The sequence below is a fragment of the Protopterus annectens genome, chromosome 3.part0, assembly GCF_019279795.1.
Source record: "Protopterus annectens isolate FY-2018-M chromosome 3.part0, PAN1.0, whole genome shotgun sequence".
Lineage (NCBI taxonomy): Eukaryota > Metazoa > Chordata > Ceratodontiformes > Protopteridae > Protopterus > Protopterus annectens.
This window is the reverse complement of record NC_056731.1, coordinates 872,594,325-872,608,963: the sequence shown is the minus strand read 5'-3', so window position 1 is coordinate 872,608,963 and position 14,639 is coordinate 872,594,325.

Genomic DNA, 14,639 nt, shown 5'->3' with positions numbered 1-14,639 from the left:
TTGGTAAGAAAGTTATAACAAATTGGTAGAATTTATAACTTTTTTAAATTCCACCACAGAGTAACACTAGATGGTGGTCTGTGATGTGGAAAAAGCCTTTGCTTAAGTGAGTCGTGAAAGTATGTGGGGGTTAGAAACCTATGGCTTAAGTTCTAGAATCAGAAAAGTGATCACAATTATATATGATGTAATGTGGAATGGAGTACTGATTAAGTAGATTTATGGATGGATGGTTAGATGGATGGTAAGTTGCAAGCAAAGAAAGGTGTTAAGCATGTTTGTCCATTAAGAGGTCTATTCTAGGATTAGTTATAAATGCTGTTTTGGAAGAATGTTATTTTACCTTGAATCTTGCAAGATGGATTATACTGAATGATATTATACTACTTTTATTCATATCTTATAATGGTGATATAAGTAAAGCAAAAAATAGAGCACAGGTGTTTATTGTTAGTAAATGTTTAGAGTGTAAGATAAGGGAAACGCTTCTGTTTAAGGCAAAAACTAAGGGATATGTTGATGCTACTTAAATCAGATGACTCTCATTTGATAAAAAGGATATGAAGACTTTTAGGAATTAGGTTTGGTACACAGAGTGTAATACAGGATTAGTAGAATGAAGTACTGGATGAGGTGAAGCAGGTTATATCTGCATGGAAACTGTGCAGGATATTAAATAATAAAAATGTTTATATATTGCATTCCCTAGTACTAAGTCAGACTGGATATTTGGAGCGTGTGCTTCCCTTCACCTATTGCAGTAGTTTAAGGTACAACAGAATACACAAATGGACCCACTCATGCTGCAGGGGGAAGCAGATTAATTATTTGTTAAGGAAACAGGTTCAACTGGCATAGCAGTCATTTTATGAAGGTGAACTGCTTCTGAACAGAGCCACCCCTCTAAAATATTTATTAATTAATTTATTGATTTATTTTACATTTGTGAACTAGGTAGGTATGCCAGTCCAATTACTATTTTCAGGCATAAGGGCTTACCACCTTTTTGAATGTCCAAAGCTGGACATTGTCTGTATGGAAATGTGAGATTTTGAAGGACAAACTAAACTCACAACTAGTTCAAAGGGCTGGACTTCACTTTACTGACAAAATAAAACCTTATTCTTGTAGAATTCAACACATTTTTGCTGTTTCATATAATATTTAAGTGCTTTAGATTAAAAATAATTATTTTATGCAACTATTAAAAGAAAATGTAAGAAATATTTTTTGTCTTAAAAGCTCAGCAAATTTGCCATTTTTGATGTTTTTTTTTCTCACAAATAAAGGACTGCCCTATGTAAAGGACAGGTGATAACCCTAGGAGTGACCACCTGAGCCATAATTTCTCAAACTTTCAAACACTGAGACCACATTTAAAAAGCATTGTAAAGCTTTAACAAAACATGCTGCAAAAGTATTGATATATATGAATCATGGTTCTGAGAAGTAATGAACATAGCAGTACGAGTAGAACATGAAAATGTTTCAGTTTACATTTCACTCAGTCATCATACTCTGAAGTGTATATTGCTAGGTACTCAACTTTTCCTTTAATCCTTCTAATCTGTTTATATTTTGACACTCTAGTTATACATTTACAAGGATAATTGTATTACAGATGTGCACTTGAGTTCAAATAGCATTCTTGGGTTTAAGTAAAAGGCATATAGTATACATTTCAAGATGTAGAAGTTGGGGATTAGACCAAAATAAATCCCCACATGGTCGAACGATGACTTGTGCGCTAGCCTGTGTCACCATTTGCCTAGTCCTGCATAGCCTGTAAAAGGTGTAGTGGATGCAACTCAGAGCAGATTGTTATTCACAGTAGGAAAACCCTCCCAACAAAGAGAACATGGGGTCTACCAGGGATGGGGACTAGAGGTTGGAATGATTGGGTTTGCAGATGTGACTTAATACTCAGTCATTCTGAAAAAAAGTTAACTTAAAAAAGGAATGAGTGAACTACAGGTAATAACCAGACTGCAGAAGGATATGATATGTTTCAGACTTGTCTGTTCTCAAGGGATACTCTGACTTATTAATATAATTGTTTGCAATGTGAATAGAAATTTACTTGAAACTGTGAAGAATATGATAAAAGAAGTTAATGTGCATTTAACTCAGTTCATTTAAAATATTCTGAAATGGATCTAATACCAGGTATCATTAAGATTTGCACAAGTGCTAATTTCCCCAACCCAACTCCCTGAAAAAAATCTCCCCAAAGACATTATTTTCAATGTTTTTTTTTTTTTTTTTTTTGCAGAAGGGCAAGCCCCCTTTACTCCCAGTGTGGAGGACTGTGCCACCCTCCCCCCAATAATATAAACTCCACAGTCATGCTATAAAAGGAAAGGGGCAAACACTGGGAAACATCCCTTAGTGCCTGTACAATTCACTGACAATGCTTGACAGTGAAAATGCTGGCATTGTTAGGCAATCGAGCTTTGGAGAGTTGATGCTCGGGGACTTGGGATTCATCAAACAGCAGTGTAGGTCAATAGGACATTCAGAAGTCATATTACACTGTTTACTGTTGCTGAGGAGTCATAACCAAATATGAAAAAAAATGGCTTGCAGTTACTTATAAGTGTGCTTTACAGAGTAGTTAATCACTTTGACAAAACATGGCTCCATTAAGCAGAATAAATTAATAATGAAGATGAAAGAGGTTTACTCTCATTTTAAATGTTTTGCTGATATAATTGAATTGAATTGTAACTAACATCAATAGCAAAGTTAAATCACTTGACACAGTGATACAAAAACATAAAACAAACTTCTTATGATCTTAAAGATTACTCTAAAGAGAAGACATTACTTTAGACCAATAATAAGATATGTCTCAATAGGTAACAACAGCATGTTCAATGATGTTATCGCAGTGATTCAATATTGTTTCATTTACTGTAATGGCAAAAATTAACAACAATTGCTTGCCTTGTTTTTTTTTTTTAATTGAAAATGAAAGGGCGTTGCAGTACTACCATGTGTCAGTATCTTCTACAATAAATCAGGATAAGAGATCCAGTAGAAAGACTTTTCATTAGGATTCTTGAACACAAATGGGCAGGAAAAGCAACAGATTTCTGTTTCTTATTTGACCTAATTATCTATAATTTATTGGTTACCCTTGTGTTGATTTTATATTTATGTTTCAGGAGAAATCAGACAGCTGCATACTCTTACAACCTTCCATTACTAGCTTTAATGAATAGAAATAGTTGGCTGTGTAGACTCAGGGAAATAAAGCAAATCATTATCTTCTTGTTGTAATTTGTAAAAAGCAATGCTATGTTTTATGAATTGCAATTACAATTGCCGACTGTACTAATGCTAATTTTCCATGTATCAATGTTTTGATAATCTGCAAAACTTTTATATTGTGTGACTCAATGTATTATTTTTGTGTTAATTTTTTTGTATTAAGTGTAGATTCTCTCCTCTGTGCTTTAAACTGCTCTGCTCTGAATCTAACGAACGTATGCATTATGTTATTATCTACATTTTGAACATTTTTAACCAAAAAAAATTATTGAATTATCACTTATGACACAGTCAATCATCATTTAATTTTCTTCAGTTTTCTTTTATTATCGTGTATTACTCAAATCTTGTATAGTTGAGTCTGGGTCATGTCTGAAGATAGCGTTTTGGCCAGCCCATCTACTTGATTATCAAATATATAAATTAATAAACAAACAAATAAATGGAATACTTCATATAACTAAGGCTTTCTTCTTTAGACTCTATCACTCGTTCATCTTCTGATTTAAAACCCTTTATTCCTACTATTAAAATTATTTACATATTTTATTTAAATAACCTAAAACAACTTGTTGCAACATTTGTTTTTTTCCCTTGCCACTCCCTCTCCTCTGTTATCCATTTTCTACATTTGTGACTTATTTAATAAAATGTATTATACAATGACTCCCTATTAATATTCAAAAACATGCACTCTGACTGGCCAACCCAACCAGCGTGCCCATTGTAAATCCCACAATATACCAATGGAAAAAGGTCTGGTTGCCCGGACTTTTTTCCATTGGTATAAAGCATCCCAAAACCTTTTTTTTTTTTTTTACAATTAAAAGAAAAAGAGGAAATGGAGCAACGGAGACTTTCTTTTCTCCTTTGCTTCCATTTCAAAGCATTGATGTACTGAGTATGTGTGGGAACGCAAGTCCCATACACATGCGCAGTACATCAAAACAAAAAAGCAGTATACCACAACCGGCGGAATAACAGTAATCCGCAGTTATACAAAGACATTATTTAAGAAAAGTAAGTATTTTTTTTCTTAAATAATGTCATTGTATAATAGCAATAACTGACTCCATGGTTGTGGTATATTGAAGATTTACCCACTGTTGCCTTTGTTAGGCTTCGCCCTCGTGATTAAACCATGGGTAAATCTTCAATATACCACACCACGCCGTTAGTTATTGCTTAAATAACCATCTCTAAAAAAGACACCTGTGTTGGTAGTACCAATAGAAAACACATAATAAGTACTTTTGCTATTTAAAGTTGAAACTAGTGAGTCTTTTCTCTTCAACAAAAAGTGTCTTATTCTTCTTGATCTACTGTTAGTTTTCTCACGTGGAAAATAAGCTCTTTCTTAATTGTTTTTTGTTAATCAACCATAAATTCACCCCGGGGGTCCACCTGTATTCATCTTAAACAGGGACAATAGGTGCTGATCATGGAAATAAGGGTAGAACTTGGCTAGATTTGTAAGGGCTTTAGGGCCATTGCTCTAGTAACTTCCTGTAATCCTATGATCCTATGATTTCAAAATGAAGATATTCATAACAGTCAGTGTTAGCAACTTCAGTTATTTTTAACATTCATAAAAACTAAATGTTACTAATACAACTTAACAAAACCATGCGTAGTCAAATGGTCATAGAGTAGCTACTAACTCCCATTGGAACCGCCTTGTGCAGTTTTAAGGATAGTGTTTTCTTTGTTGATGTTATTGTCACTGTCATTGCTATTTGCTGTAGAATTATACACATAAATGACTGTAAACTGGGTATAGTTATTAAATTCCTTATGGATATCTGTAGTCACATGCAGGACCAAGACCATGTCAGCTCTTGTAGAGTAAGTCACAGGCTCACCTTCAATGCAAAAGATGCAGTATAGTTACCTTTGTTGAAGCTAACACTCCATCTTCATAGCAGATTTTTGCCACCCCCATTAAAACATACATTATCCTAGGTTCATTGGTTCATAGGATGATACTAGGCTATTGGCCCAGAGGCCCTTATAAGCCTAGCTAAGAGTTTTGTCCATGTTCCCACAAAGTCAGCACCTGTTTCACCTGTGCAGCTGGTACACAGGTGGGATCACAGGGATGTATTTTCTGTTTCCCATCTAATCGTCCAGGTTTCTCTTAAAGAGGGCTAGATAGGTACTCTGCTTAACATGGAGAGTCTATTCCACAGATGGGGGAGTCACTGGGGCACAAATCTATCCCACCAACAAGTTCTATTAGTGTCACAGACCAGGTTGAGGTATTGTGTGTGGGTTGCCCGACTGGATTTTGACTTATGGATATGCAGCAACTCCATCAAGGCTGGGTCTGAGATGGCCTCGTATGGCAGACACAGGTCACCTCTGAGCAATCTGTATGAGACTGAGTAGAGAGACAGGGCTTTTAGCCTATCTGTATATGACAGGTGTTTGAGACCCTGGATTTTCCTGGTCAGGAACCTCTGTGGTCTCTCCAACTGTTGCATGTGCTTGGCAAGGTACATGCTGAAGGGAGCATTGTACTGTATAATGGGTCTGATAAAGGAGGCGTACAAGGATGTTATGACCTCCTTGTTCCTAGATGAAATACCCTTATTTATAAGGTGGGCCATGTTGAAAGCCTTCTGTACAATGGAGGCAACATAGTGGCTAAAAGTCAGGTTGCTATCAACGTGGGTGTCCAAGTCCCTCATGACTACTTGCATGCTTAGTACATTGTTATTAATGTGATAATTAGAGGGGATGCCATTTTTCCCAAATGGGATAATGATGCATTTATTGGAATTCAGTTTGTGGCAATGCTCCTGGCACCAGTCATTAGTTTGGGTAAGGCCCTCTTGGAGGATGTTCACTTCACTAGGGAAATTTAAGACAGTGCCCAGCTTGCAGTCATCTGCAAACTTGATCAGCCACAGACCACTGGTTTTGGCTTGCACCTCAGAAAAGTATATGCCAAACAGTAGAGGCCCCAAGATGGATCCTTGGGGTACACCGCTCATTACAGGTCTACTACTAGAGGTGGCTTCACCTATTTTGACTGAGTGGATTCTATCAGTGAGACAGTTAGCTACCCATCTGGTAACATATGGGTTGAAGCTTGCTGGGAAAGTTTATCTATTATGCCCAAGTTGGGAATAGTGTTGAAGGCTTTGGCTAAGTCAAGGTAGGCAGTGTGCACCATCTTCCCCGCGTCCATGGCTTTTGTGACTGTTTCAAAGATACCTCAGCTCCCACAATTATCTTAGCTACATCAATGCAATCCATTAAAGCTAAATTAAATTTTTTATTTCAGGACTAGACATTTAGAATTAGTTGCTCCCATAGCATCTTATAATTTATTTCTAACATTTAAGAGATACCAAGGTACAGTTGTATATCTAGGTGTCTGGTTGATAATTTATACCAGTAAAAATAATATGTTGGAGAGCTAGTCCTTTATCATCTAAATTTATGGTGAATAGTTCTGAATTTGATTTATTGACCTTAATGCCAGACAATAGTATGACATTGGCCAAGTACTTCTATTAATGCAAGAATGCCACATGTATGACTTTCAGTATGATGTAATCATCTGCAAATAGTAGTGTATGCGTTATGAGGTTCACACTTAACCATCTTATCAGGTGGTTTCTTTCTTAGGAATTAAGCTAGGGTTTCTACAGCAAGTAGGAGAACTGAGGAACAACAATTGGCAACTCTGCCTTTTACCTTTAAACAAACCAAAAGAGAGTGAAATGATGGAACTGGATAGAAATCATGCAGATTTCTAGTGATACATATTCCTGCTTAAAGACTACACTGGAAAATTCACTGTGATTTAGTTAATCTAACATCCCTTCTATAGAACTGTATATTGAACAGAATTTGTATACTGAAGATAAATTGATGTTGATATATATATTACAATAAAAACATGCAATGCCTACATGGAGTTACTATACCGATTAAACCTGGAACTTACTGCCATTCCATTAACTGGATGGATTTTTGCAAATCTCTGTATTAATCAAAACTATGACCAGTGCCTCTTGAATGCCTTTTAAGTTTCCCTCTAGATTATTTGTAGACAGTTGGTATTAGTGATTCTGGCTGAAATTTTTGTGCTGGTCTAACAGCTGAAATACAATGCCATCTTAGTGTAGACAATCATCATGGATTATACTCACAGTGTGGCATTTTATGAAATCTCATTAACTGGGTTTATTTTAGCCAGATTCAAAGTGAAGAAAAAAGGCATTTGGTAACAGAGGATTTTAGAAGCATGTCTTTAGAATGTGGAAGGAAACCAGAGCACCTGGAGGAAACCCACATGAATGCAGGGAAGACATGCAGACAGCACACCGAAGGCACCCCAGCTAAGAATCGAACTGGAGAACCTCTTACTGTGAGGTGACAATGCTAACTGCTGCACCTGTTAAGTAATGGATATAATTGCTGCTATTCATAGTCTACATTACCTACACTGACCCTGCTTTTTTCCTTGTTTTTGTAATAACCACTCATGGTAGATCCTACACACTAAATGTACTTAAGGCAGACTGTATAGTGTAGCAATTGACTTCATTGGACAGGTTCATTTATGAAAGAGGCAATTCACAACATACAGAATGAACATATCTATCTAGATCTCAAGTTATCATCTATTTACATCTGGGTCAGACTTTGGAACTTTAATCTGCAGTGGAGTTGAGGCAGTGTTGGATAACATTGCTGAATGTTAGGCTTTAAGACCAGACATAACTCATTTTTATTCTGTATCACCAGAGATTAAATCTATTTTCAAATTCAGTGCTTAGATTACTGAGACTATCAAATGAGTTTATGGCCCAAACTATGCAGTTCTTTTCTGGATTGGACAGGTACTTCCTTTCTTCCATCCTTCCGTTCTTCCTTCCATCCTTCCTTCTTTTCTCCCTTCCTTCCCTCTGTGCATTTTTATTCATTCAGTCCTAAACTCAGAGCTCTTCAATTCTAATCTAATAGTTTCCATTGTTTATCCTAATAATCCATTCCTGAAGCTGGCACTACCTCCAAATTTGTTAACCAATTGGCATGGCTATGGCTGGTCTGGTCACTACCACATACAATGGACCACATTCAGAAAATGACTGGAACATAGGTTCATAGGTTTATAGGTTGGTACTAGGCTATCGGCCCTAGGACTTATACAAGCCTAGCCATAACAATTCCCTGGCTATTTCTTCCCACACTATTTACTTCCTGGACCCCTGTCTAGCAGGGTGACTGACATGATCCCCGGGGTGAATTTCCTTTCTACCATATAATCGTCAAGGTTTCTTTTGAAGATGGCCAAAGAGGCGCTCTGCTTGACATGTATGGGCAGTCTATTCCAGAGTCTGGGGAGTCTCTGGGTCAGGAACCCAGCATGTTTTGTTTATTGTGATGACAAGGTATAGATCCCTGGAGCATGTGGCTCTGAGGGACTGGGATTTCTTTAAGTGTAGCATGTCCAACAGCTCTGGGTTTGACATGGCCTTGTATGTTAAGCAGAGATCGCCTCTGAGTAGACGATATGCGACAGAGTATAGCTGGAGTTTTTAAGGCGGTCAGCACAGGACATGTGCTTTAGGACTATGATTCTTTTAGTGAGGTATTTCTGTGGCCTTTCCAGTTCCAGAACAGCTGCACAAAGGGTTCTAACAAGCTGATACATTCTGTTTCTGTGGGATACAGACAGTAATTCAAAATGAGATATCTAAATGGGACCATCATGAATAATTTATTATACTACAGCAAGCTGCAAAATGTCTCAGTGCTGCCATCCTGCATTCAGTGAGCTGCCTCCCTGGCAACAAGAACTTGGTATTATTTCAGGGAAGAGTGGCATACCCTTAAAACTGCTCTGCAGTCAAATAGTGTAGCATATTTAAAACATATACCCAATAATTTCTGCCATAATGCACTATATGCAGAATAGTTAAGTGATATACCATAGTTCTCATCATACTAGGCTCAGCTATAAAGCAGCCTGTACGATGACTCGGCATTACACATTAATGTGTTTACATCATTCATATGCCCATTAGAGCATTAGCAGCCTCCATTGGGCCAAAAGCTGCTCATGCTTAGTCAACCCAGTCTCACAATATTTATTGTGTTATGCCCAGCCGCAACTATACTTTGTGTCGTTGTGTCTATGCATTCTTTTTTTCTGAAATGGAAATTACTCAGAAGTGTTTAGAGTCATACCTTTTAAGTGTATCTCATTACAAGGAATCTTTCTCATTTCGAAAATTTCCAGGGTTTGTCACATATTCATTGTTGAGATTTTTTTTTACCTAAAGGTCTACATAAAATTCAATTGAACCACCAATATAGCAATGAGGGTTTGGCATAATGGTTAAGGTCTTTACCTAACAGATATACTGGGTTTGATTCTGACTTCTGACTACTGGCTGAACTTATAATAGCCTATAGACTGATAGCCCAGGATTTAAAGGGGAGGGTTTTTCATAATGGTTTAAGGTCTTCACCTCAAAGACATAAAGTACAGGGTTTAATTCTAACCTCAAGTTATTGGCTAGGCTTAAAACTAACCTAATATTCAACCATGAAACTGTAGGGTAGTTTAAACACTCCTACAATGTACTAAGGTACAGGGTTTAATTCTGACCTCAAACTATTACCTAGACTTAAAATGGCCTTTCAGGGTAAATAGTCCTACAATGTACTATTCCTGATATGTCTTAAGTGTATTCAGGAACCTTTTCTATACCATATTATTATATACAAATTTCTAATGCCTTATGTATTACTGTTGTGTACATATATTACCTTAGTATATGCATGGTATGCGAAAACTTTGATTGTATGGTATATTGTTCTTAACTTTTGTGTATGGAGTTTTTTTCCCTGAGCTTCCACTGAAAAGTGCATTGTGCCCAGCCAAACCTAAGCAGTAAACAATAAATAAATAAAATAATAGCCATGGTAAATAATTCTGACTCACAATAATTTACCAAAAAAATTTATAAGTATAAAGTAAAGCATTGAGGTTCATAGGTTTATAGGTTGTTACTAGGCTAACAAGCACTAGGGCATTTACAAGCCTAGCTGCAAAACAAAATTTGGATCCCAAGTATCATTGGTGTCTATATGAGGGAAGTAGCTAAGGATTTGTAAGGGGGTGTTAGTTAGGATAATACTTTTATTTTTGGCAGCTTCTGTTCATAAGGGACATGGGGGCCAGACCAGGGTAAATTTATGATTTCCCATCCAATTGTCAAGGTTTTATTTGAATAGAGTCAGGAATGAACTCTGTTTTACATGGATGGGGAGCTTATTCCCTAGTGCAGGGATCCTTTTGGGCACATATCTGTCTCTACAGCACATTCTGTTTATGATGAGTGATCTTCAGATCCCTGGATCTAGTGCGTCTGGTGCTATTTGTTTTGCATATGTGCAACAGATCCATTAGGGCTGGGTCTGAGTAAGCTCTGTAAGCCAGACAAAAGCCCCTCTCAGTATCCTGTAGGAGACTGAATATAGAGACAGAGCCTTTGGGTGATCAGTGTTGGACAGGGCATTCCTGCCATGAATTCTCCTGTGAGAACTCTTTATTGGCATTCCAACTGTTGCAAGTGCCTGGTTAGATACATGCCAAAGGGAGCACTGGAGTCAATGAAAGGTCTGATAATGACCAAATGGAGTGGTACTATAACTTCCTTGGACCTGGATGCCATACCCTTAACTATAAATTGGGTAAAATAGAATGATTTTCTTACTGTCTTAGCTACATGTTGATCAAAGGCTAGATTTCTGCCTGCATATGTTGCCAGATCCCTCACTACTGGTTTCGACTCTCAGGAATGTTTTATTGATGGAATAATTAACTTGGGTTGACATTTTCTCAAAGGGTCTTGATCATGTGATTTAATATGGCTGGGTATTTAAATGTTTGTAATGTGTAATTATATTGAGTACTGATGAAGTTCCAGCCAGAAACAAAAGCACTAAACTTCTGGATTTTAAATTACAGGATTTTATATTAAAAACATTGGACTTAAGCTGAGATTTGTGTTTTTTGCTGCAACACTGAGGTTTCTTCATTTAGGTACTCAAAGAGCATTAAAATGCATTTTTTGGCATTGAATTTTAGGCCATGCCTTTTGCACCACTGATTTGCCTGTGTCAAACTATCTTGCAAGATGTTGCTATCTTGTTAGGAATCTATAATAGCTCCCAATTTACAGTCATCTGCAAACTTGGCGAGCCAGAGGCCTTGAACATTAGCTTTGACTTCTGAGAAATATATGCCAAACAACAGCACGGAGTCCTGAGGTCGCCCTCTGGTAACTGCTGTCTTAGTAAAGGTGGTCTCATGGATCCTGACTTCTTGAGTTCTATCTGTGAACTAGCCAGCAATCCAGCAAGTTATGTATGGATTCATGCATAGCTCTGAGAACTTGTCAACAATGCCTGAGGGGGGTATGTATCAAACACTTTGGCTAGGTCAAGATACACAGTATGTTCTGTTTTACCATTGTCCACTGCCTTGGTGATCCTCTCAAAGATGTCTAACAGGTTAAGTAGGCATGCCCTTCCCTTAACAAATCCAAATTCAGATGGGTCCAGTGACTGAAGGTTAACAATGTCCTTGTTTATTATTTCCATTATAATCCATTCCATGGCTTTGCATATTAGGCTTGTTAGACTGATGGGTTTGCAGTTCCCTGGATCAGTTGATGGTCTGCCATTGTGGATGGAAATGACTGTTGCAGGCCTCCATTCACTTGGCATGTAGGCAATTTCAGGGCTATAGATGAAGAGTGCCTAAGGTGGGCCTGATAGGTTGTGTTTTAGACAGTTCAGGAAGCTACAAGGGATGTTGTCATGACCTATGGATACACTATTCTTGCCATTGATGAATGTGGCCAGCACTTGGTCCCTGCTAATAGTTCAGGATAGTATATTGGAGATAATTTTTCCTGTTGGAGCTGAGGAGAGGAGTGGGGGTGGGTGAAATTTAAGTTGAATTTATCAACCAGTAGACACTCTACGTCATCCTGATTAGTGAAGGTCAGTTCAGCACAGTGTGCTACCTTTAAGGTACCAGACATAGTTGAAAAAGGCCTTGTGATTGTCCTTAACCTGTGAGGCTGTTATGACCTTGTAGTTGGCCTTCTTGGACTTAAATAGACCTCTTAGTTTCTTGTTTAATTGTATAAGACCTCACTTGTCTTTAAGGGAGTTGCTCTTCCTGATTTTGAACATGAGCTTTTTTCTTATATTAAATACACTATTTAGGTGAGGATTCTACCAGTGGGATTTGTTTTTAGTGTTTGTTTTGGGTTTACTTCTGGTAGGTACAGCAGCCTCTATGCAGCCATTCACGTTTGTATAGGGACTCTGTGAATAATTCTGCATAGGTAGTTATGGTCTCAGTGTTAGGGGAAGCCTTATGTTTTAATAAACTGTCACTTAATTGGATGTAATTTGCCTTAGAATAGATCCTAACTATTATTGATTTAGCTGGCTCTTCTAGGTTGATTTTTACTGACCTGATCTCACTAGTGAGGACGTGAACTGTGTGTCTTGGGGGAGGGAGTCAACGCTGTCCTGTGTTGCTGAGTACCAGATCCAGTATGTTTGATCCTCTGGTTGAAGTGTGTACTATCTGTTCCAGGGTGTTTATGTTAATAAAGTCCAGGAAGCATTGTCCCTGCAAGTTTGAAGCAGTGTCACTTTCCCAGTATATAGAGGAGTAGTTAAATTCACCCATGAATAGGGTGCTTGGTTGTATGGTGAGCACATCTAGTGGGTTTAGGTAAGAGCCATGAGACTGTAACGGCATAGATGGTGACCAGTAACTAGCCATGATATGGCGAGGGACCTTATCTATGGTGACTTGCATGTGAATGAGCTCTATGGTGTCATGTTGTTTAACCAACCTAGAGATATGATTGTTGCTAACATAGATCAGGACACTTCCACCTTTGTCCCTAGTCTGTGCTGCTATTGGTCTTGTGAAAGGCTATGGTGCTTTGCACTGCCAGAGTATTTTCTACAGCTTTAAATCAAGTCACAGTCATGGCATACGTGTCTACATTCTCCAAAGTGAGGAGGGCTTGAAGGGTGTGAAGTTTTTTGCTTAGGCACCTAGCATTGAGCAGTAACACCTTAAGGTTGCTTGGAGTCTTTTTCACTATGTTGATAGTTTTGTCTCTTTGGCATTGCCTAAAAAGGATCTAAGGGTGTAGATAAAGTTTTAGAAAATATCCAAAATCCTAGGAGGAACATGCAGCCCATCCCTGGCAAAGCAACATGGTCTGTTGACCATGATGTTCATCGTGCATACAGCTGCAGTCATAACAGATGGGTTCTCCTGCCGTCAGGCGGGTCCTCGGTCGGCTGAATTCCAAAGTCTAGGTCTGGCATCGGTTGTCGTCGCTTCTTCCCTGACGTCAGTGCGACAGGGGTATAAAAGAACCAGCCGACGCCATTTTCTTCAGTCTTTCTTGCCGCGCAGTGCCCGAAGCAGAAGCAGTTCGCAAGTGCCAGTCGGCCAGCTCCTGAGATTATGAAAAATTTGGAAAACCGAAGTCTTCTTAAAAGCTAAGTACCCCGTTGGGGAAACTTTTCTTGCCTCAGACCAATGTCAGACAAAGTTAATAATTGTATTTCTTGTGGGAAGCAAATACCGCATAAGGATTTCCATTCTCTCTGTATACCTTGTTTAGGCCCAGACCACGACGTCTCGGTCTGTCACTGTTGTGCTACATTCAACAAACGCACTATTAAGCGTCGGGCAGAGTTCGCCCAGCATTTTTTTGGGAAAGCATTTAACTATACCATGTCGTCGGATACTCCGACACCGGTTTTGTCTAAAAAATGCAAAGACAAGGACCAACACTCGAGGTCCGCGGCCTCTACCGACACCACGCCAAAGCCGACTACACGTGGTCCGGTTCTCAGTGAGGCACCTACGCAGCCCCTGATTACCGACGACACATCTTTAGCGGTGTCTCCTGTACCCGAGGTCGCAGGCTCCTCGGCCCACACCCCGACTACAGATACCGAAGCCACTCTTGGCGTTGAAACACAGAATGTGGACAGGTCCACCTCCACTCAAGGTGTCTTCAGACCTTCCTCTTCTTTCTCCATCAAGGCTTTCACCAAGTCTAAAGCAACCATGCACCCTAAGAGACCAGTTACACAGGGCCCATCTCCAGGGCCCCATGCCTAAGAAACAGATACCTAAAATGGCTGAGGATTTAATTACTCTAATCAGAGGTTCTCAGCCACCTCCGGACAAAAGGCCCAGAGTGGAGGAAGATTCCCCTCCTCTGATCAGGGCTCCATTATTTCAGAACACTCTGATGATCAGGAACAGTCTTACTCCCCTTTTG